The following is a 23950-nucleotide window of genomic DNA, read 5'->3' as shown; positions in this document are numbered from 1 at the left end:
AAAAAATAATTTTAATACCTTGACTCATAGTTTTCAAAGATATTCTGGCTAAACATGCAAAGACTGACTCTAATAGTTTCTATTTTTTCAAAGATCAATGATTTCATATATATTCTTAATTTTTAGGTCTTAACTGTCAGAGAAAATCACACACCACTTGTAATCACACTATTAAAATTGTTGGAAAAAGTTCCATTTAAGTAGAAAGCAATAATAAATTAATTACTTCTCATAAATATGGTCTTGATACACACATGCTATTAGGAATGCCTGTATTTGAAAGTTAACAAACATATTCGAATATGTGTACATGTACATGCAGAGCTTTGATGCTGAGGATACACATCTCTATTACAAGGTTTGTTGGTATCAGCAAGCCATGAGCCGAGCAAGAATTGCGTTAAAGTGACCACCAGTAATCTTTTGATATAAAAATGTGACATTAATATTAAACCAGAATATTTGTGGTTAACTATGAAAATGAATTTCTTTATAAATATCTGTCTTCTTGACAAGTCATCAGGCTAAACCAGGTTATGAAGTGATAGCAGTAATTAGAGACATTGTATTGAATTCTTCACTGAATTAAATGGTTAAAGCAAAGGTTATAAAGAACTAATCCAGTTGGGTTTAGAATTATAGAAATATTCTTCAGAATAAAAATATTTCATTTTGGTATCATCTGAACTCCTTTGTTCATTCTGAGATATTTTTATAACAAGAAAAATGTATTTAGTTATTTGGGAAATATTTGTTAAGTAATGACTACATTCTATGCACTAAGTAGGAGGCAGCCTCGCACAAGACCTCACCTCCTGGTGTTCACGCCTGCGTGCTCTTGCCTGCACTGGGGTGTGGCCTGGGTGCAGTGACTCACTTCTGATTAATGGAATAGGGCCAAGTAAAGGGATGTCATTTCCGAGATTAGGTTACAAAAAGACTGTGACTTCTGTCTTGTTCACCCTCTCTTGCCCCCTCTCTTGCTTGCTCGTAGAAGCTGAGGGACATGTGTAAGTTGCCTTGTGGAAAGGCACATATTGATGCAGACAACAGCCCTCAGCATCCATGTCATTATGGATGAAATGAGACATTCACATGGAATACCGAGTCTGGTGGAGGAAAAGGGACAGCATGGCTTTTTTTCTCAAGGGGAGCAAAAGCCTTGGCCCTTGCGGTGACTGGCCTTTGTTGGGTTTCTCAGCACATTACATGATGGTCCTCATTTACTAGGCACAGGTTAGATTTAGGTGGTTACCTTTTACAGAAAACAAACGAGCCAATGCCCCTAATCACATCACAGAAGAGGGGTATTTGCAAATGAAAAGGCAAAATTGGTTGAACCAGTTATACTCATCCTTGGAAGGTTTAGCATGGATTTTAGGAAGTTACTTTGCAGTAAATGTTTGCTACAAATCAGGGTGAGGGAGTTTTTAGTAAAAAGCAAGACTCAAAGCAGCCTAGGCATATTGCAGGCCTGATGCCCCATGGGAGAACCTATTTGTGGGTGTGGGTCCTCTGCATCTCAGAGTGGAAGCTGGGCCCACACCACACAGAACTGTCTCCTACACATATGGCAAAGAACTGACGGAGACCTCCAGCAAACAACCAGTGAGAAGCTGATGTCTTCCGTCCACCAACTTGTAAGGTGCAGGCTCCTTCAAACAACAGGTGAATGAGCACAGATCCTCCCTCAGATGAGAGCCGTGATGTAGTGGTAGCCCCAGCAGATACCTTGATTGCTTCACTGTAAGAAACCCTGAGCGGGACGGACCCAGCTAAGCTGATGCATAGGAACTGTGAGCTAATAAATGTCTGGTGTTTTAAGCTGCTAAGCCTTTGCAAAATCAGTTATGCAGCAACAATATTTAACATACTACTTGTACATACTAGTAGGAAAATCAGAAACAATATGTGTAAAAAATACAGTAAACAGATAAAATGTAACACCTCAATTTAGTCCTTTGAAGTTGGGGTGGATGTGGATGAGAGCACTTTGGTGAAAGAGTGTGTGTTTACGTGTGTGCACATACTATGCTTTTTACACTTGATGTAAAATACACAATTATTTATTTTGCTGAAGCATGTGATATTTGCCCCATAGCTTTATAGGCACAGACAACAAAATTCTGAGTTCTTATTAAATAAGATATTCTAGCACATAAAATTTCTATAGCCTCTTTGACATAAAAAGCTTAGGTCTTAATTTTAAATGTCCTTTAGTATTTTATCTCATCTCCCTGCAATATACTATTTCAATTTGAAAGTGGACTGAAGAGGTGAAAATTATAGATTAAAAATGAGGCAAAAGAAAGATTGCAGCTGGGTAAACAATTTAAGAAACAATCTGCTGTGTGCCTTGTTTGGACTCTGACATTAACATGAACAAAATCAATTATTTGTGAAAAATTATTTGATATAAATTATTTCTCATGCCTTGTCTTATTTTTTGCAAATAGAGATATAGCATTGATTGTGTCACATTCATCAAGCATATATACCTCTTCTAGAAAGAGGAATCAGTATCAATCAAGAACTACATTTGTTGTATAAATTGACAGTTTAAAACATGTAGTTGGAATACATTTAAAAGATGGGGAAAGTGTAAGTCAGAGTGATATGTTTCCTCTAAAATGTTTTTAGAATAGCTTCAGTCAGAAAAACTAACTTCATTTTGTCCACTACTGAGAGGTAAAGCTTGGGGGAAACTATTTGTTTATATATTTTAGCTGAGGCTGATAACATTTTCTTCCTTTACAATCATATCAGCTTTTGAAAACATATACATCCATATATCTTTTGCTGTTGATTGTTTTGTAAAAACATATTTTATAACTAAGACATTTCCCTTTTCTAGATCAAATGTAACCTCTTGTAAGAAATTGCCTCCAGCAGGCAGAGTTAGACCTTTCTTTGTTCATATTTATGACATGTATTATAATATTATTTTTTTGTTCCTTCTGCAAAAGGGGAAATAGAGGATTAGACATACTTCATTCTGTATTCAAAATACATGGATGGCTCAGTCTCAACAGTGTGCGTGTTAATTATACTTTTGGGGAACAAATATCTCATGACATTGTTACTTGTGCTTTGTAGTATATTAGTAACAATTAGAGCCCTAGCTGGATGGCTCACTTGGTTGGAGCATCCTTCTGTACACCAAAAGGCTGTGGGTTTGAAACCAGGTCAGGCACATACCTCTGTTGTGGGGTTTGATTTCCAGTTAGGGTGCATAAGGGAAAAAACCATGTCTCTCTCTCTCTCTCTCTCTCTCTCTCTCTCTCTCTCTCTCTCTCTCTCTCTCTCTTCAAATCAATAAACATATCCTTGGATGAAGACTAAAAAAATCATTAGAGATTTGCTGTAATAATAGACCTTTAGGGAAGAAATACCACTAAAATATAAGAAAATGTCCCATTTACTTTGTATTCCTTGGGGTAGGAGATGTGAGGAAGTGTATATAATATATCTTTATCTTTGTTCTGATCTAGACTGTATTTGGTTTCAGGAAAGAAACATGGCATCATTCTCAGACCACTTAACTCCAAGCTTTATTGACTATTGCATTGAAGAATTCCCCTGTCCCCCAAATAAAAAAAATATATAATAACAGAAAAACAAGTTAATTTACCAGAAAGTTTCACATACTCTTACCTTTTTCTTAATAACTTGATAAAGGTTTTTTTTTAATGGACTTCCACAAGTTTTAAAGGTTATTGAATTCATTATGTATTTCCATGTAATTATATATTTTAGGAACATTGGCTAGGTACTAAGTGGAAGAAAAAAGGAAACAGAAAAAAAAATATTTTGTATCTGTTACCAATACATTTGTGGGTTAATCTACTTGAGTTTCTTAACACATCATTCTTCCTTCACTAAAGTAATACAGGCATTATAAGACCTATGAGGTGTTGGGAACCACCCTACCTGGTTTCAGAGGCTGTAACCTCCCCCTGAAAGGCTAAGGCTGAGGGAGCGACCTTAGACCATAAGCCACTAAAGAGGCAAAGCCTATCTCCCTGGCAGGATTGTCACTTCTGCTCCTTTTACTTCATCCATAACTGGCCCCCAATGCTTGGTCAGTTAGCCAACGACAGGTCTAAGATTCCCCAAGGGGGAAACAATCTAAGACAGGCACGATCACGTGGGAGGTCCCCAAGGAAGGACTTGAGGGGCTATAGCAAAAGGGGGTGATGGACCTTCACCTCTCGGCTTTGACATAGCCTGAGTCCTCATTCTGACTGCCAGAAGTCTCCTAATCTCTTGGCTGCCTTACTTCCCATGCCTGATTTAAGCTTGAAACAATGACGGAGGGTGGTGCAGCCCTGTGCTGGAAAGGGCGGGTTCCCCAGGTGATCAGGCCTAAGAAAGAATATGTAAAATTCTGTGAAACCTGCTTTGTTTAGAATGCTCTCAATTAAATGATAAAGGTCCAAGCAAGAAGTGAGTTTGTTCCTGAAAGTTTTATTGCTCTTTAGCTATCAGACCCTCACTCAGAATAGGCCCTCAGAGTTCTTTGTTATCTATTGTTTAATCCTTATTGCTTGACAATGATTAATGGGCTTTACCTGTATTCTTCTGCAAATGAACCCAATAAAAGCCCATTGAGGAAAAGGCTGTTGGCCCTTCTCCTTTGAGAGATTGGCCACCTTTCCTCCCCAAGCAGATCATGTCTTGGTAGACTTATTCTCATCCAATGGGGGTGCCCTGCAGGCAGAGCCCCACCCCCACATCGAGGTATTATATTTCCTACTTTCAGTATTTATTTCATACAAATTTTTGTCCACTATATTATGTTCAGCTATAAATATGCTCCATAAGAAATTCAACTGTAAATTGCTACTTCAATTAGTGAACTAAAGATTATACCTTAAAAAATCAATCCATTAAAAATGATAAACATTACAACATTATTTGTGATTTTTAATTATAATATATAATAGATTGTAAATATAATTCTAAAGAAGGGACTCTATTTTTGAAGGATGTCAACATCTTAATTATATAGATAATAAATATATAATTATAATTATATATTTATATATGATATATAATATAATATTATCTTAATATTTGTATATTATCTAAATATATAATACAATGGACACATTAACATGTAATTAATATATAATATAATAATATATAATATATCTATATAATTCCAAGTTACTCTTTAGAAATGAAAATTTGGGATCTATACATTCCTGTGTATATAATCCTACTTCTGGGATCCCTCAAGACCATGTTTTTTAATTTGTATTTGAAAGCCATCATAATTGAATTAATTTTCACTGCTCTGAACTAAATTTGTGCTTCCAGATGGAATACTTTTGCTAATGGGTAAACAAATTATTAGAAAAGTGAACAAAATAAAAATTAGCAATCTTAAAAATTGTCAGAAAAGCTGTGAAATTACATTAATTTCACAGACTGATAGTCACTTTGTCACTTGGGTGGATTAATTATAAAGAAATATACATACTGAATTTACTGGTAAAGTAAGCAGGTCAAGAAATACTTAAATAATCAATAATTAAATGATTTTAACAATGGACACTGGCCAGTAAAAGTGATAAGAAAAAATTACCCTTGCTATGTATACATTTTTTTTTTTACTATTTGTGAAAAACATAATTCTTATTGATTATGGTTGTTTGTATGGATCGGGTAACTACATTTCCTATCCCAAACTTATTCCTTTATTGATAGTGATTAAAACGGTTAGCAATCAATGTTATATCTAATGTTAAAAAACCCCAGCAATATAGTGACCACTGATGGAATATAACCTTCCTGGTAAGTTCTCACTTAGTCTCAGTAAACTCCACTGTCCTTTTAAACAATAAATTCCTCTTTTGTGCTAGTGGTATCAATATTTTTCACTTTTATGGAGAAGAAAATTTTGTTATCTCATAAACAAAATTCAATACAAGAGGGTTTAGGTAAATTATTAGAGACTTACGTGTTTTTCAAGCACTGCTTCTCAAATGTTAATGTGTATAAAAGTCATATAGAGAACTTATAAAAATGAAATTCTGATTAAGTAGTTTTGGGATGGGGTTTGTGATTCTACATTTCTAATAGGCTTCCAGTTATGGTAGATGCTGTTGTTTGATAAGCAATGTTTTTTTTTTTTTTTTTTTAAAGGGTGGAAAAAGTGAGATTAGAAAGTACAGTTTTTCAGTCATTAAAACAGTTATGGGATGTGAAGCACAGTGTAGGGAAGGCCATCGATGACACTGGCGACTTCTCATGGTGGCACACGGGGACTAGACTTTGTCAGGGTGATCCCTTCATAAGGTCTAGAAATGTCTGATCACTATGTTATACATCTAAAACTAATATAATGTCATATGTCAACTGTAATTGCCAATAAACATCAGAAAATAACCCACTCTATCCTTTCTTTGGGGGTTTATTAGTATAGATATATACATATTAGACTTTCCCTAGTGAGCTCAGGGGCATCCAACCAGCAGCCCATGGGCCACATGGAGCCCTGGTTGGCTATGATTGCAGCCCAAAATCAAAAATTCACTTAAAAGCTATTTTTTGCTCATCAGTTTTTGCTAGTGTTTGTGTATTTAATGTGTGGCCTAAGACAACTCTTCTTCCAGTGTGGCCCAAAAACACCAAAAGGTTGGACACTCCTGGTAGATAGTCATAATGCAACTGTACATTCTCCCCAAAGACAATATCTAAATGCTATATATAGTTATTATTTTCTCTCATAGAATTATTTATTTTTTAAAAAATACATTGGCTAGTGAAATTCTTCCATTTGAATCCTAAAATGAACAAGGAAAACTTCTAAACTTGTTTTTTTTTTTGTATTATATTACTGTCTCTTCAATTCATTACTCAGATACTTTCCTCATTTGTCTTCCTAAACTTTTAAAATCTTCCCCATTTAGATGATTTTCATTTTTGTTTTCTCTTAGATTTGAATGCAGGATATATTTTGATTTGGATGTAAGATAAAGACTCAGTGGTGATTATAGGTCATCACACTGGATGTTATATTCACGTTTGGGAAACAGAGGAATGTGTTTACCCTTTCCGAGAAAAACATATTTCTCTGTTCTCTCCCACATTGCCAGTCCATCCCATCCCAGGACTGGCATGGCAACTCTGAGCTCCGTGCCCTGGGGCAGCTCTGAGGCTTCCCTGTAAGGGCGGTAACAGGGACAGTGCTGGGGTTCCTTCTAGGCCCAACTGCTTTTCCCCATCACCTTCATCTAAACATGACAGAATCAATCAGACAAAAGCACATTTTGCAGGAATGGTGTATGCAAAGTTATTTGTCTTTAGTGTGGACTCTAAAAGGAGTGTCACATTATAATCTCCTTGAAGAACAAGTCTGCCTATTTCAAGCACTAAGAAAGTTTGGGTAGTATGTAACTGTCCTAAGAGTTGGAGCATTTTCTCCACTTGAATAAGCCAGAACCTTGAGAATATACTTGAAGAAGATAACTCCACAAAGTTCTGTTTGAGAAGTTTTTACTGAAGAACCTAAAATCTTAATTTGTAAATATAAATTTCACTTGGGAATTGCTGTTGATTTAAGAACCTAAAGCCTTATGTTATAATTATGAAATTTAGATGCTTTCCTGAAGACTGATGTGAAGATTGAGGCTTGCAAATGCCTATGGCAAGCCCGAAAAATATGTAAAACCCACCACTGCCACTTTGACTGAACTTTGTTCTCTATAAACTGGAATCTGAACACAAGCAATGAAACCAGATGGCAATACTCAGTTATAAGGAGTTTACATAGATGATCCAGAAGCATATTTTATTAATTTTAGATAGTGGAATAAAATTTAGATTAAATGATATCTAATAGAGAACTGAGAAACCCATGTACACACATACTAGTTTGCAAATGCTAGTGCAAAATAGAGCTTGACAAACTTTAAAATGATGTAAAAAAAACCTTTTTTCATTTGCAAGCACTACAAAAAAGTGTGGAAGACAATGGAAAGGTAGAATTGGCCCAAATGTCATTTGGCAACCCATGATATACACAGTGCATTCAGAGGTTCAATATTTGAATGATTGAGGATCAATATATGTTGAAAATAGTGCTGGATTTCATAGGTTAGATGGGTGTTGAAAATAGAGGGAGTTTATGAGGGAAGTATTGTAGTAGGAATAAATATTGTTGTGTCTGGAAACACAAGGAAAAGGAGTGAGACCCAAAAGAGATTTGTGTTTGGTCGGGTGGAACATTGAGTCATGATGTTGAGTATTACCAAGTAGACTTTTAGGTTTGTTTTGATCAAGGACATGCCCTGAATAGAACGTGCAGGAGGAGGTCAATCTGAAGGTGATGTGCAGAATGAGATGGTGTCACTAAACGCTGGAGACCATTATTGAAAACCATTTCAATCATCCAAGCATGAGAAATTGATCTAGAAAACTGGTAATAAAAATATAGAGGAAGAAATAATAAAGACATTAGCAGAATGAAAATAATGGAGTCTTACCTAATGAGGTATCTTAAGGATATAGAAAAGCATTTCAAACATATTTCTGAGGGTTTGAATTTGTGTATTAAGAAAAATGATGGTACCATTGATTCTGGCAGTGAAATATGGAAGAGTGAGCAATTTAAGAGGAAAGATTATACTTTTAATTAGACTTACTTTGGAGGGTAATGGACATATGACTTCTGAATGAAAATGCCCAACTGCCAGTTAAATATAACAAAGCCAATATTTAGCAAGCAGGAAGAGAAAGAAAAATTCTGAGACAGACTGAAGGAGTAATTAGACCTGTAGAAGTACTAAAACATGACAGTATCTCCAATGCTGGGGAGGCATTTGAAGGAGGCAGAGGTGGTCCCTTGTGGCAAATTTATATCTTATAAGGCGATGTTTTTGGCCCCAGGCTTACAATTCCATTTTGAAGGTGCAAATAGCCATATTCGCACCCTTTGGGAATGTTCAATTTCTATTTAAACAGAAGCACTTGCTGTCTGAGTGACTGCATTTCACTGTTTGCCACTGTGAAGTTACAACAGAAGGCTGACAAAAGATTTTTCGAGTAGGTGTATTTTTTAGCTAAATGATATATAAGCTTCATAAGCTGAATGTTATAATCTAGGAAGAATTTTGCTTCAGGCTCATCTCTGCTCCCTTGGGTAGTGGAGATGTGTGCAGGAACCAATTTGCACCCCTTCACATCACTTTCATTCATCTACAATTACAATGCCAGCCTTATGCGGTCTTTATGCACCCAAAGGAATTAAACTCATCATTGTTGTGACAGTAAAACCCTCTTAAGAAGTTGCTATGTCGGAAGTTTTCCCAAATGATTCATTCAGAATTTCATGCCTTACTTCAAAGTATGTAATTTCTCATTTCCATTTTTTATATACTTAACATGTATTGTTCTGGTGTTTTAAAAATATTTATATAAAAAGATTTTAGTAAGACTCAATTTATAAGAGACTGACTATACTGTTGCCGGCTAACAAGTTTTCTGTGTTCACAAATGAAATATGTGAAGGTAGGAGTTTCGAATTACATGGTTGGTCCTAGTGAGGATATGGTAAGGGTTTTTATTTCTTGATTAATGCAAGCTCAAGGTCTGCTGAATACATCTTATCAGACACATCTATCTTTCACATATTTCATTCTGAACACAGATCATTGTAGTATCCACATGAAATCATGCAGATCAACTCAGAACGCAAGATTTTTAATGAATTTGGGACTTCCTTGTACATAGATTAGGTATTCCTTTCTGATTATATAAATTGTTTTGTTTTTTGAGAAATAAATATTAAAATATCAGAGGTCTTTTATTAGAATGTAATTCAAACTCCATGTAAAATTAAAATGTTAAGTAAAATAGATAATAAACTATTTTCATTTGATTGTTGATTAACTCAATTATTCTTGTCAGCTGAGGATGAGCTACTCCTGTAGCTGTGTTTAGGAACAGTGGTCCAAAAGGGGGGCTGTACACTTTGTCTCCCCATTGGGAGGACGAAGTAGACAGAAAAGTCTAATAGACCAGCAAGTATAATATGTACATGAAATACATATTATATAAATATGTGTTCCTAAATGATGCATTCATTTTTGACATATGGTAAAAATATGCCAACATTTAATTTTTTTCTGAAACACAGAAAGAGTAACATTTTTATTGTATAAATTAAAAACAAACAAAACTATAAATTCCTTTTTATGAAACTACCTACTCTTAGCTAGTGAACTTACCATTATATGCAATTCTCACTGTGCCTAACAGATATCTGTGAGAAATGCTATCTTTAGAAAAAGGCACAGTATCTGAGGAGATCATATGTTCACAAAAATACTATTAGTAATGTACTTATCTATAAATACTATTACCCTATATATTAAATAATTTGCTCAATAAACAAGCAAAACAGAAATTATTCAAGTTTTACCATTCAAGGCCAGATCAGAAACCTATGTTTTTGTGACAAGTACATCACTAGAGGGAAGGTGATTGAATAGGGATGTGTCCTGGTCCCTGCAAATAAGGAATCCACATTTAAGTCTAAGTCTAATCAGAAAGAATTTTTCCTCACTGCCTGGAATCTCTGAATCTGAGCAGAAATTTGCAGAGCAGGAAAACACTGATGACTACAGAGAGTACAGACACATCCACTAGCTCAGAGACAGCATTGGCTAGCCTTGCCTGAAGTAAAAAGGGAAGTCTGGGAACCCAGTGGTGAGGTGTCCAGAGTTTAGCTAAGCTACTCTGGGTTGGCATCCATTTTGTCATCCCAGCAGCCGAGAGCGAGGTAGGGTGGGAGGCTCCATGCAAGTGCATGCCCTAGGCAACAGCAATCACCCAAAGGATGTTCCTGCTGTGACTTCCTTAAAGCCCTAGTGATAAACAGTCTCCCTTACCTCCCAGGGTCTTTAATCTTGTCCGTTCCTTGGATAAGATCCCTGGGGAGCTTACCAAAATCTCTCTCTTTTTGGTTTGAATTGACCAATCTGTCCTACCCTTGGGAACCCAAAGCACTCCACTCACAGATGCCAGTAAAGGCCTGTGCCAAGGTCACTCCTTTTTCTCTGCCTGCACCCTGCCTTGACCATCCTGTGTTGGTCCCGGGGGGGATGGCCTGTACCTCCCCTAGGACCTGTGAGTAATAAGCGTCTATTTCAATTCCCTTGTGGGTTTTTTATTGTGGACCTGGCTCACTATCCTACACCACACCCTGGGGTTTAATTAACAAACGTTAACTTAAAGCCAAGTTACAAAATAAAGACTGTGAACAAGGACATTTCCTTCAGCAAATTTGGCTGGTAAGAGGTCATGACAGCAGCTTCAGTAAAGGAAAACAAAATCTGATAAAATTATCCTTTACATCTTTTATTGCCCATTATGTATGAGTTTAAGCACTGGTAACTAACTACATAGCTGTCACTATTAAATATAGGTTCTATTATTTTTTAAAAAACAACCTGTTTTTCTTCGCAGACTTAAAATTAGATAAGTCTGGGATATAATATATTTAGATTGCTGCATTGAATGGAATAATATTTATTATCATATTGAAGAATGTCATTCATTTTATATGTTAGTGCAAATTATAAAAAGTGTTATACTACAGGTATCATATACTGCAGCAATTCCACTTCTGGATATTTCTGGGAAGAAAATGAAAGCATTAATTCGAAGGGACATATGTCCCCCTAAGTTTATTCCAGCACTATTTTCAATAGCAGAGACATGGAAGCAACCTCAGTGGCCTTTAAGAGAGAAATAGATAAAGATGTGGTGTATTTATATGTATACATACACAATGGAATATGATGCATTCATAAAAAGGAATGAAATCTTGCCATTCGTGACAACACGGATGGACCTAGAGGGTATTATGCTTTTCTCAGACAGAGAAAGACAAATAATATATAATTTCACTTATATGTGGAATCTAAAAAGCAAAACAAATGAACAAATAAAACAAAGCAGAAACAGGCTCATAAATACAGGAAACTTCCTGGTGGTTACCAGAGGGACGGCCTGTTGAGAGGTGGATGAGACAGGTGAAAGGGACTAAGAGGTACAAACTTCTGGTTCTAAAATAAATCAGTTACCAAGATGAAATTTAAGTGTAACAATATATAGTTGGCAATATTTTGTTAACTTCTTATGGTGACAGATGTTAACTAAACTCATTGTGGATCATTTCATTATGTACATAAATATTAAATCACTATTATGTACAACTGAAACTAATAGGATATTATATGCCAATTATACTTCAATTAAAAATAGTGTTACTATTAATGTAAAAATAAAGAAGAATCTGGAGAGAATGGATGCCAAAATAAGTGATTATCTTTGCTCAGGGAAGTTAATATAATTCATTATTTTCTTTTTTTCTTAAATATTTTATTTATTAATCTTTTGGAGAGAGGGGAAGGGAGGGAGAAAGGGAGAGAAACATCAATGTGTGGTTGTCTTTTACGTATCCCCAACTGGGGATCTGGCCCACAACCCAGGCATGTACCCTAACTGGGAATTGAACCTGTAACCCTTAGGTTCTCGGGCTGGCACTCAATCCACTGAGCACATGAGCCAGGACTGATTTCATTACTTTCATTGTATGCATTTGTGTAGTTTTCAACTGTTTTATTACAGATAGAAGTAAGATAGCTAAGAGCTCAGTTTTAGCTTAGACTCCCAAAATTTGATTCCCAACTCTGCTATTTATTAACTGTGAGCTGAAGTTAATATCTTTATATTAAGAGTCTTCATTTGAAATGGATTGATTATGACATTAAAATTTAAACACACTTAACCATGAAAATTCATTAATATTGCTATTAATTTATTATTAATTAGTTATTTAACATATTTTACAATGAAGGAACAATGATGGATTTTTAGTTTTTTAGTTTTGAAAGCCTTGAGAACTAAGAAATAAATTTCATAATTCTTTGCTCTTTTTTTTAAGTTTAAAGTGTTCAAGTGTTGTTGATCTGATACTTATACATGTTGCAAAATGATTACCAACATAGTATTAGGTAATACCTCTGTCACATCACATAATTATCATTTTTATTTTTGTAGTGAGAGCATTTGAAATCTACTCTCCTAACAACTTTCAAGTGCATAGTACCGTATTACTAACTATAACACCTTATTGCATATTAGGCCTCCAGAACTTATTCATCTTACAGCTAGAAGTTTGTGCTTTGACCAACATTTCCTGATTCCTACTTCTCTGCCCCATTCCACCAAGGCGCTAGTAACCACCATTCTCATCTCTGCTTCTATGGCTTTGGCTTCAGTGATTTTTTAAACTAAACTTAATTCACCAGCTGATTTCAAGAATTATTATAAAGCTGCAATAATCAAAACAGTATAGTATTGGCTCAAATACACAAAATGAATAAGCAGAATAGAGAATTCAGAAGTAGAATCACACATATTCGGACAATTGATTTTTGTAAAAGATGAAAGTGCTTTTAGAATTAACATTTGGAGTGACTTTAAAATTAAGATACAGCCTACTGAACTCATAAATGGGAATGGAAGGCTACTTTTCCTAAACTGTTTTATTTTAACCAAATAGGTACATATTAGTGCTACTCTCTGGCAGTGAACATGTGTGCTTAAGTGAGTATTACAGCTGATCTATATTATTTATATACAGCAAGTTACAAAACATATGCTTTTAACTCCAGATGACTCATTTGAAAAACAACCATAGATAGGAAAAAATAATGTCAGGAAACAAAAGTATAACGAAATGCAGAGGGTCACTTTGCCAGTTACGTGACCATGCAGAAGTTATTAGTCCTGCTTAATCTACAGTCATTTGTGAAGCTGGCATTTAAGAGGCTAATCATAGAGAGATCTGGCTCAGGTGATATGAGAGTAGACAATATCAAACAAACATGGCCAAAGATAATAATTATAAACTATAGAAAATAAACACACAAGTATATGTATATGATGAGGATTTGGCACAACGCAGGCAAAAGCTGGTCGAGAGTACCTTGTGGTGAGGTCTGCACTGACATCCTTTTGTGTTTGTGATGGCTAGAACTCAAGCACACGTCTGTGACTGTTATCTCATTGAGGGACTGGACGATGTCGGTCAGGGCATCTGGAAAACTAAGCCTGGGGTAATAGCAGAAAGGATAGAGCAACTGAAAGTGATTAGGAAATCTTTGTTGAAATCTTTGGGTGACCACAGAATTGTGTAAGTGCTGGGAAACTCCAAGGAACCAAGTAGAAAGTCAGATGGAATGCTAAAAACAAAAATGAAAAGAAACAAACAAACAAAAAACACCTGAGTAGAAATTTCAGTGGATCATAACCTCACATTAGACATGGTATTAAATTTGAGTCCTGCCACAGTGAAGATACCTGTAAATACCTTGGGCTCTCCATTGAAAGCCCAGAAGATACTTACAGTAGGCATAAAAAGTACATCCCTGCATTAAGGGATTCACTGCAGGAGCTGGGGAAAAGTGAAAATAGGCTCACCTTAGTAAAGCATAAAACTAAGTTCCTATTAGTATAGGTAATACAACAGCAATCTAAGAGCCAGAAAAAAAAAATGAAAAGCTTTGAATAAAGATGATAGAAACTAATATCTCTATAATTAACCATTAATTATAGTATATCTTAGTACATGTGAAGAAACAGGAGAATCTACTTTGTGATATTGTAATTAGCATTAAGTGGAATTTAAAGCTACTATAAAAAAACTAAAGCAGTAGGTCTAGACTGAGGTGACTCATGACCCCCAAAGCAGACATTGGCAATGTCTGTTTGTTGTTTGTTGTTTTGTGCTCAAATCTTGGAATCTTGGAATTATTGTTCTTGGCATCCAATAAATAGAAGCCAAGGATGCTGCTAAACATCCTGCAATGCACAGGACAGCCTCCCCAGAAAAACAATTACTGGTTCAAAATGGTAATACTGTTTGGAAACTGACCTATAGGAATAAAATGTTGTAATGAAAGAACATTTGGGGATTCTCAATGAGCAGCAATTTTCAACTGATGTACTGTGACACACAGGTGTGCCCCCAAGAGTTTTCAAGCATACAGTACCTGACTATTTAGTCAGGGGCACTGACCTCTTCCCTTAGACTGTCAAATAAAAAATGACAACAGCCAATACAACAATAGCCATCCACTGTGAATGAAACAGAATTATACCTATTTTTTATGAGACCTGCAAAAAATATTTTTTGGTTTGCCACAGATTTTTAGTATTTAGTTTATGTGTGCCCTGAGATAAAAAAGGTTGGATATCACTGCAATAAAGATATAGAAATTATAGAATTACAAAAATAATAAAATTAAAATGTTAAGAAATTTCATTAAGAAATGAAATTAAAAAACACAGTAAGATAGCATTTTATACTCATTAAGTGGCTGTAAGACTGAAAAGTGTTGATAAGGATGTGGAGGAATTGTACCTCTCATGCTTTGGGGACTGGAGTATAAAATACTATAGTCACTTTGTAATACAGTTTGTCAGTCTCTTAAAAAGTAAACCTACTGCATGAAACAGAGATACAATTCTTATGAATGTCTACAAGGTAAGTAAAATATATGTATGTATGAATCTTTTACATTTAGTTCCATAGCAACATTATTCCTAAGAAACAAAAATTTAGAACAATCCAAATGTCTATCAACTGATGAATGGAAAAAAATACAAAAAAATAAAGAAAATGTTACATGCTACAACATGGGTAAGCTTCATAAATATTATATTGGGAATGAAACCAAGTGCAAAGGACTCCCTGTTATATGATGCCACTTATAAAAAATGTACTTAAGAAAGAAATCTATAAAGACAGGAAGCAGGTTCATTGCTGCTGGGTTTGGCAGAAGGAATGGAGAATAACTGCAAATGGGAATCATTTGGAAATCATGGAAATGTTCTAAAACTACTTTCCAAATTCCATAAGTTATTTGGAAAGCATTGAATTACATGCCTATAACTTTATGCTATATGAATTATACCTTAATAGAGTTGTTTTTAAAATAACAAATAAAAGTATAATATAGAAAATTACATCAAAAAATTAATCAGTTGTGTTTAACAGCAAATTTAAGCTGGCAGAAAAGATCCCTCAGGTATTGAGAGTTATGGTCAGATCAATAGGAATAATCTAATCTGAACAAGAAGGATACAATTCAACCCAGCCTCAAGGGACTTAACAGAACTACAGTAAGCAGTCTGATGTATGTATTAGTGGAATCTTACATGGAGAGTGATTGAGGTAAATATATATATATATATGTGTTTGAAGGTATAAGAGCTGAAAATCTTTCAATTTTTTGAAAGAAATGCACTTATAGATTGAAGAAACTCAGGCAACCCCAAACAGAATAAATGCAAATAAGACCACATCTAGACACGTCATATTCAAACTGCTGAAAATTAAAGCTTCAGAGAAAACATAGTAGCAGACAGAAAAACACGTAAGTATGTAAAACTACTAATATATCATTTGAATTCAAAGACAAAAAAATTTAGTGAAATCTCTAAAATGCTAAAATAAAATATCAATGCAGAATTCTATGGTGAAATATGCTTCTAAAATGAAGAGATGAGAAAATTCTCATCACCCACTGTGACCTAAGGAAGGCTCAAGGAAGGCATTCAGGATGAAGAGAATGGTACCAGGTAAAGACTGGGATCTGAACAAAGGAGAAGCCCTGGAAATGATATATTTGGGGTTAACTATTCTTCTTTTGAATTTTATTAAAAATAATAAGCCATTTAAAACAAAGCCAAATACTAGCAAAATATTTGCAAATATCAATACAATTTCTGGCAAAGGACTCATGTCCAGCTTATGTAGAAAACTCATTCAATTCATAACTGAAAACACCAACTGCCCAAAGTAAAGGCTTGCACACTTTACAAAAGAAAATAAGCAGGTGGAAGGAATGCAACATCATGTTTTGTCAAAGAAATGCAAATTGAAACAATAATGAGATATCACTACACTCGCTCTAGAATGAGTGAATTTTAAAAATAATTAAGAAAATAAATGTTTTGTATGTGGAGCAACTGGGAGCTCTCCTGCTCTGCGTTGCTGGTGGAAGTATAAAGTAGAGAACTATATGGTATTCTCTTACAAAGCTGAACACACACCTGCTCTGTAACTTGTCACTTCCACTTCATGATGTACAATGAAAATAAGTAAATGTATTCATATTTCCCCCTCAACAATACATGAAGGAATTTATGGCATCTTTATTTATAATAGCTCCAACCTAGGGTGGGATGGGTGTGGTTTGAGTGGAACTGTTATTGATCCACAGGAAAATGGATAAACAAATTTTGTTATATTCAGTCAGTGCTATAAACTAGGCAAGATTAAATGATTACTAATACCCACAACAACATGGATTACAGCTATCATATTATATGAAAATATCAAGAAAAAAGTAATATGTGCCTTATGATTCCATTTATATAAAGTTCTAGAAGAGGCAAAAATAGTCTATGGCAATAGGCATCAAAACAGTGGCTGTCTCCATGGAAAGAGATTGGCTCAAAAAGACAATGAGAACACTTGTCCTGGTGCAGAGGTTCTTTTTCTGACTGTTGTGCACACAGCTGTGTAGATTTGTCAGGTGAACCCTCCAGTTCTCTCCATTTTCCTGAATATACATTAAATTTGAATAAGAAGTATTTTAAACTTGTAACTCAATGCATTAAATATATTTATTTCTCATTGTTCTGGAGCAGAATTATAATTTGTTCATTGACCTTAAGTTGTTTGCTGCTTAAAACTAATCCATAATAATCGTTAAAATACTCAACAGTAACCAGAATCACAAAATATTGATTTGTAATAAGTAATATAACTGTGATGTCCATAGTGACTATCTAGGACATCCATTCTCTGTAGGAAAGTCTACTTTGAGAAGCCAATTTTCAACCAGGATTTAGCTCAGTGAGTACAGAATCAGTGCAGGGATAATTAGTTTTATAATTGCTATGGCTGGTGTTATCAGGCTGGGATGGCCTGAGGCAGCTGTCTACCTTTTGGGCCATGTGGACCTTTTCCCAGGCTAAATGGATGTGAAGTCACGTGGTCAGAGCCTAGCTTTTTGAATGCCCCTTTTCTGGGCTCCAATGAAACACTGTCTCTCTACTAACAGTGTTTCCCTGCAGAATAGTGAAATCAATGACAGTTAAGATTTATTCAAAATCACCTTCTTTTGATGCTCTACTGGGACTTCTACTAGGTCATTTTGCTTAAACTTATATATCCAGCTTATTTGTGTTTAGTTACTGATTTGGTTACAATGACTGATGCAGAAATCTCTATGTATATCTTTTAATATTTTAACTCTTATAGAATAAATTCTTAGGGGGTGCCTCATAAATCATTTCATGTTTATGATGAAAAAGGATAAGTGATATGATTGTACAAAATAATTATATTGTAATAGTTTAGACATAGTCACAGTATAATATTTAAAGGTTATTTTTATACCAAAAACAGTGTTCCATAAGCTTTCATAACTTTATCTCTGAATTTTATTCTATCTCTTATCCCCGCTTTGATTCTTACTCTATTATTGACTTATTCATAAGATATCTTCCATTTTAACTGCTATGTGAATCAAGCTGTCATATTTTGTTTGCTTAATTCCTGAGCCCATCTAGATATAGTGGCAGGGTAATATTCAGACAGAGGGTAAAACCATATGCTTTTCTTATTACTTGCCAATGAAAATGACTGAAATCCTAGTTTTCTCAATTTACCTTATCAAAATTATCCCCAGTCAGAATAATCACATAGAACAATTAAGGAGTTCTGGTATCAAAATTGTTGGTAAAATTAATTGTCAGAAGAGTTTTTTAAAAACATTATCTACTCATTTATTATAGAGTTGCCTTTGAGGGGAGGATGCATTGATGGACTAAATAACCAAATAATTTATTAAGTCTCATGTTTGTAGGTGTAGGTGTCCTGATTGAGATTTTACTCGCCCTTTGGTTGTGTCAGTAGATCATTAGTGTGTATGCTTTGTTCTTCACTCTCCCATTCTCTCCTGTCGGAAACTGTGATTCAAGTCAAATAAACTGACTACCATAGATTTTTAGTATGGGATTGGTATTAATGTTAATAATTCATTTCTTTGATAATAGCAAATTTTATAAATACACAAGGATCTACTTGCTAGTATGTAATAGGTCTTCAATGGATATTTTATGATTGAATAAATGAATATTCATTCCCTCAAAATTTCTATTTTCCATATATGCTAGAATTATGTATTATGTTTGGTATTTTTAAGATTGACAAAATGATATTTGACTGTCATTTTAAAGTAATAAACTTCTCCCTATAATTTGCATAACTGTACCCTTTACAGAAGAGAGAAAAGAGCAGTCAATTCTATGACACATCAAAAGATTGCTTATATGAAGTCTGTTGCATCTCTGATTTCCGAAGCGAGCACAGCAGCTAACTTTTAACAAGTGACCGTGGAGGCAAGAAAGAGGGTGTGGCCTGACACACCAGGGAACAAGACCCACCCTAAGTATCTCGGTGACTGAGGACATCCAGTGTGGAAGACCTTCTCAAGTGAGAGCAGCGATTTCTGGTCTGGATTCCAATAAACAGCAGAACTGTATTGCAAAAAAAAAAAAGAGTAAAACAGAAGAGCTACTTTTCCCAACATAAGACAGAGAACTGGTGTAGACTAACAGAAGGCTGATGCTCAGAGAGCTGGCCATGAATCTGTATGAACGTATGTAGAGCAAGGAGAGTTTATAGATCCAGAAGGTGGACAGGATCCGGAATCTAAGGACAGATCCCGAGGTGAGGCAGGGCCTTTTTATTAGCCAAAGATGAAGAAACTAGCCAGCTGCTGGCACAGAGACCTGAGCAGGACTGCTGGCTGTGAATGAGAGGACAAAAGAGTAGGGAGTATCAGCAAACATATTTTGAATAAAAGTTATTGAGCTGTTAAAAGGCCATTGGATGGGAGTCTCTAGCAGCATCAGGTTTTCCAGGGATGTATGGATAGGGGATGGTAGCATAAACAATGCAGAACCGAGGAAAGTATTTAATCAATATAGCATATTTCATTTTATTTTATTCAATATTGAATTCATATAAATATTACAAGGTATTCCATTTTCTCCAAAGCAAGTAGGAAATGAAGTGAGGAGATACGTGCTTAAGAAATATCAATATGTACACATATAAATAATTAAATTCTAATTGATGAGCTTACTTTTTAAAAATTTCATGACTATTGGGAAGAATATTCTGGCAACCTCTAACTACTTTATATTTTCAACTCAAGTATTCATTTGTTCTCAAGTTATGAATAAAAAAGTTATTTTCAGACTTTGAGCCAGCACTGAAATATATTTAGAACTTTCAGACATCTCCAAAATCGAGACAAAGTTTCTGATTAAAAATATATAACATCTTCTATATCTGTAATTGGATACGATCACCAAAATAGTCTCTTAATTTCACTGTTTTACTATTTTATAATTTAATAAAGTTACTGCTTCTACAGTTAAAGGAGAATGAATTATTTGATTATATAACTATTCAATAGATTTATCCTTAAATAAGGGAAAATGTAATTATATAACAAATGACTTGAAATTATATAGAGTATGTATGTATTTCAATAGCTTTACATGGTTATATTTGTATACCCAATAAAGACCACTTTATAAAAATATTTACCTTTTACAGGTAGGTTTAAACTGCAGTCAAATAATTATGTAATAATTGGCCTAAATAAGTCTTTAGAAATAAAGTCCAAACATGATATCAAGAACACAAAGAAATCTTTATAGATGAACAATAAATTTATGTTTTCAATGGTGAGACTCATGTTTAATTGAACTGATAAAGACATGTTTATGAATTAAACCAAAAGTTACACATTATATCTCCCAGAACATTGCTGTACTCTGAATAATACATGTGCGTATAGCATAGTTTTTGTGAAGAATCCGTATATAAGATTTCTGCTGTTGGCTATGGAAGATCAGGTTGTATCAGACCAACTCTCTTGCTGAGAAAAGCCAGAAAAATGAATAAAATATTTTTAAAAATCAATTTTAAAACATCAGAAAACTATCAAGTAAGCCAAACCTTTAGAAATCAATGTCTTACAGAGATAAGAGGCTAAAAAAAAAAAACAAAAAAACAGTGAGTTTGATATTAAGAGTTTCTTTTACTTTGGAGCTATTTGCCTGGTTACAAGTAGCAGCCAGATTTCAACTTCAACCAGCTCTATCCCTGATTATATCATAATGATTTATTCTTAGTCTAAGAAGCAGAAGAAATGCCAAGATGTTGGAAACAACAACAGCAGTATCATGGAGACAAGGGGAGAATGTGAGGCTCTGGAATACATGCTAGGGTTGCAGGTGGGATCCCTGAAGAAATATGCCCATAGAAAACAGCTAGAAAGAGTACAGGATTGCTTTCATGTAGACTGAAACCTAGCCTAAAAACAGTCTAGTCCCTGATAGGATTAAAGCAATTTTCCTTTAATCTGATTGCATGTTAGGAGCAACAGAAATAAAAAATAAAATAAATAGATAACACTTCCCACACCCACAAATGATCTGTAAAATTTTTCATGTATAATATCTGGCATAAAAAAAAGAAACATAATTAAAAACTGATTGAAAACCCTACAATAGAAACACATCTACAGAAAAAATAGTAGGCATAGTAGAAACATAGAAAATTTCAGCAGGAAATTAAAATTTATCAAATATAGTTTAGCTTTGGCTGGTGTGGTTCAGTGGATTGAGTGCCAGTGTGTGAACCAAAGTTTGCCAGTTCAATTCCCAGTCAGGGCACAAGCCTGAGTTTCAGGGCATGTCCTCAGTAGGGGGTACATGAGAGGCAAACACATTGATGTTCCTTTACCTATTTTTCTCCCTCTCTTCCTCTCTGTCTAAAAATAAATAAATAAAATCTTTAAAAAAACTTTAAATTATAGTTCGAAACTAACTCTAGCATTACAAAAAGATTACTTGGCATTATCAAGTTCATGGACTAGTTTAATGGTATACTGCACACAGCCCAATTAAGAACCAGGATCTGAAAGATAAGTTGAAACAAAAAAATCACCAAAATTAAGAACAGAAAATAAGGGGGAAAAAGGGGTAAGTCACATATAACACATGATAAAAAAATTCTAAAATGTTTGTAATTAGAATTACAAAGGGAAAAAAGACAGTGTGGCAGAAACAATATTTGAAGAAAAAAACATACAGAAATTTCCCCAAACTGTATAAGACACTAAAGAACACATTTAAGATAGCACTACAAACCTCAAACTGGTGTTACAACTCCTTCATTGAATTTTTTTCATTGTCTACAAAGCATAAACATGTGAGTTCCTTATACCTAAGGATTTTATTCCTAAGTACAAAAACAAGAGAAATGTTTATATTTATGTAGCAGAAGACATGTTAAAAGTTGTTTGCAGCAACATATTTGAAATGACCCCAAAGAGGAAATGACAAAATTATTCAAAACAAAATAGTGGATAATTAAGCTGTAGTATTCATGCAGTGTATATGGAAGTGAAAAGAAGAAATGGCAGCTCTTTGCAGTAGCATGACTTGCTCTCACAATCATAATTTTGAAGTCAGACTTAAAAGGATACATGCCGTAAAAGTCTATTTGAGCAATGTTCTGAAATAATGTAATCTTTTGGAAAGTAACTTCTAAAGAGAAGAAAGGTTGTCATCCAGGAAAGGACTTGAGGGGAGCTTCTGAAATGTGGGGCGTGTCCTATTTCAGGTTTTACATTTTGTTCCTGGGTGTGTGGACTCGTTCACTTGAAGAAGTTAGGTTGTGTAGACTGATAGGCCAGAAAAATATCTCCCTGTTTAAGTTAATCAGGTCAATGATTTACATTGCAGAGTCTTTGTCATATCTGGTCAATTCATGTGATTTGCATTCCGGCCCTATTGCACAGTTTGAGTGGGCACCATTCACCTAGTATTTTGTATGTATAAAGGTGCTTTCACAAGGTATGCAAATATGGTGAGGGTGTTAAATCAAAATTGTCTGACTGTACAACGGTGGATGTTGCCACATGCCTTTATGGCTGTTGATGGACTCTGTCGAGCAATACTGCAGCAATAAAATCCAATTGTCAAGGTGAAACAGTAACTTCATCTCCCATTACCATGAACACACATTATACATACATTTGAAACATATACCATCAAAATAAAAATCACTTCAACCCTTCCCTAAGTTATTCCCTGAAAATAAATGTATAGTAAAGATCTTTGTCATAAGATTATTTCAAGCATATGACAAGTATCCAAATTTTTACACTCACATACTTATAACTTCCTGTGTTTCTCTCTGCTTATTATAGCATCAGTATGTGGGCAAAGTCCTAAATCCAGATTTCAGGTATCTCTTCAAAGTCATGTATAAGGGAGACAATCTCTTCAAACAATAGTCATTTGCTTTAGTACTTGTTTAGCAGATGAGTGTTTTTATATGGACATCTCTTGTGTGAACAGCAAAGAGATACGCGATGGTCAGGGATTATTTATTCAGAGCCATTCGTGTTAGAATGGTCAGCACAATAAATAATTTATCTAATATATAATTTTTCTTTTCTTTGTCTCTCAACATCAACTACGTTTGTTTTTTAGGACAAGCAGGAAAGTTTTGGTCTTAAGTCTTTTGATTTGGAAACTTGGAAGTTTCCTCAGCACATAAGCTCTTCTCTCCTATGCCTCCTCTTGTTGTGGGTCATTGCACATTGTACTACCAGTATGCCGTTTTGTCAAGAAAACTTTCCTGAGAGTCTGTAAAAAAAAAAATAGAGAATCTAAGGAATTAGAGCACTTCATCAAAAGGTTTCCACATGAGCACACATTTAATTTCACAAATGTTCTGATAAGGTACAGCCTTTCTTTTCTCAAGTCC

The sequence above is a fragment of the Phyllostomus hastatus genome, unplaced genomic scaffold (assembly GCF_019186645.2).
Source record: "Phyllostomus hastatus isolate PE091 unplaced genomic scaffold, TTU_PhHast_1.1 phas_scaffold_39, whole genome shotgun sequence".
NCBI classification, from domain to species: domain Eukaryota; kingdom Metazoa; phylum Chordata; class Mammalia; order Chiroptera; family Phyllostomidae; genus Phyllostomus; species Phyllostomus hastatus.
Note: the sequence above shows the minus strand (reverse complement) of the source record.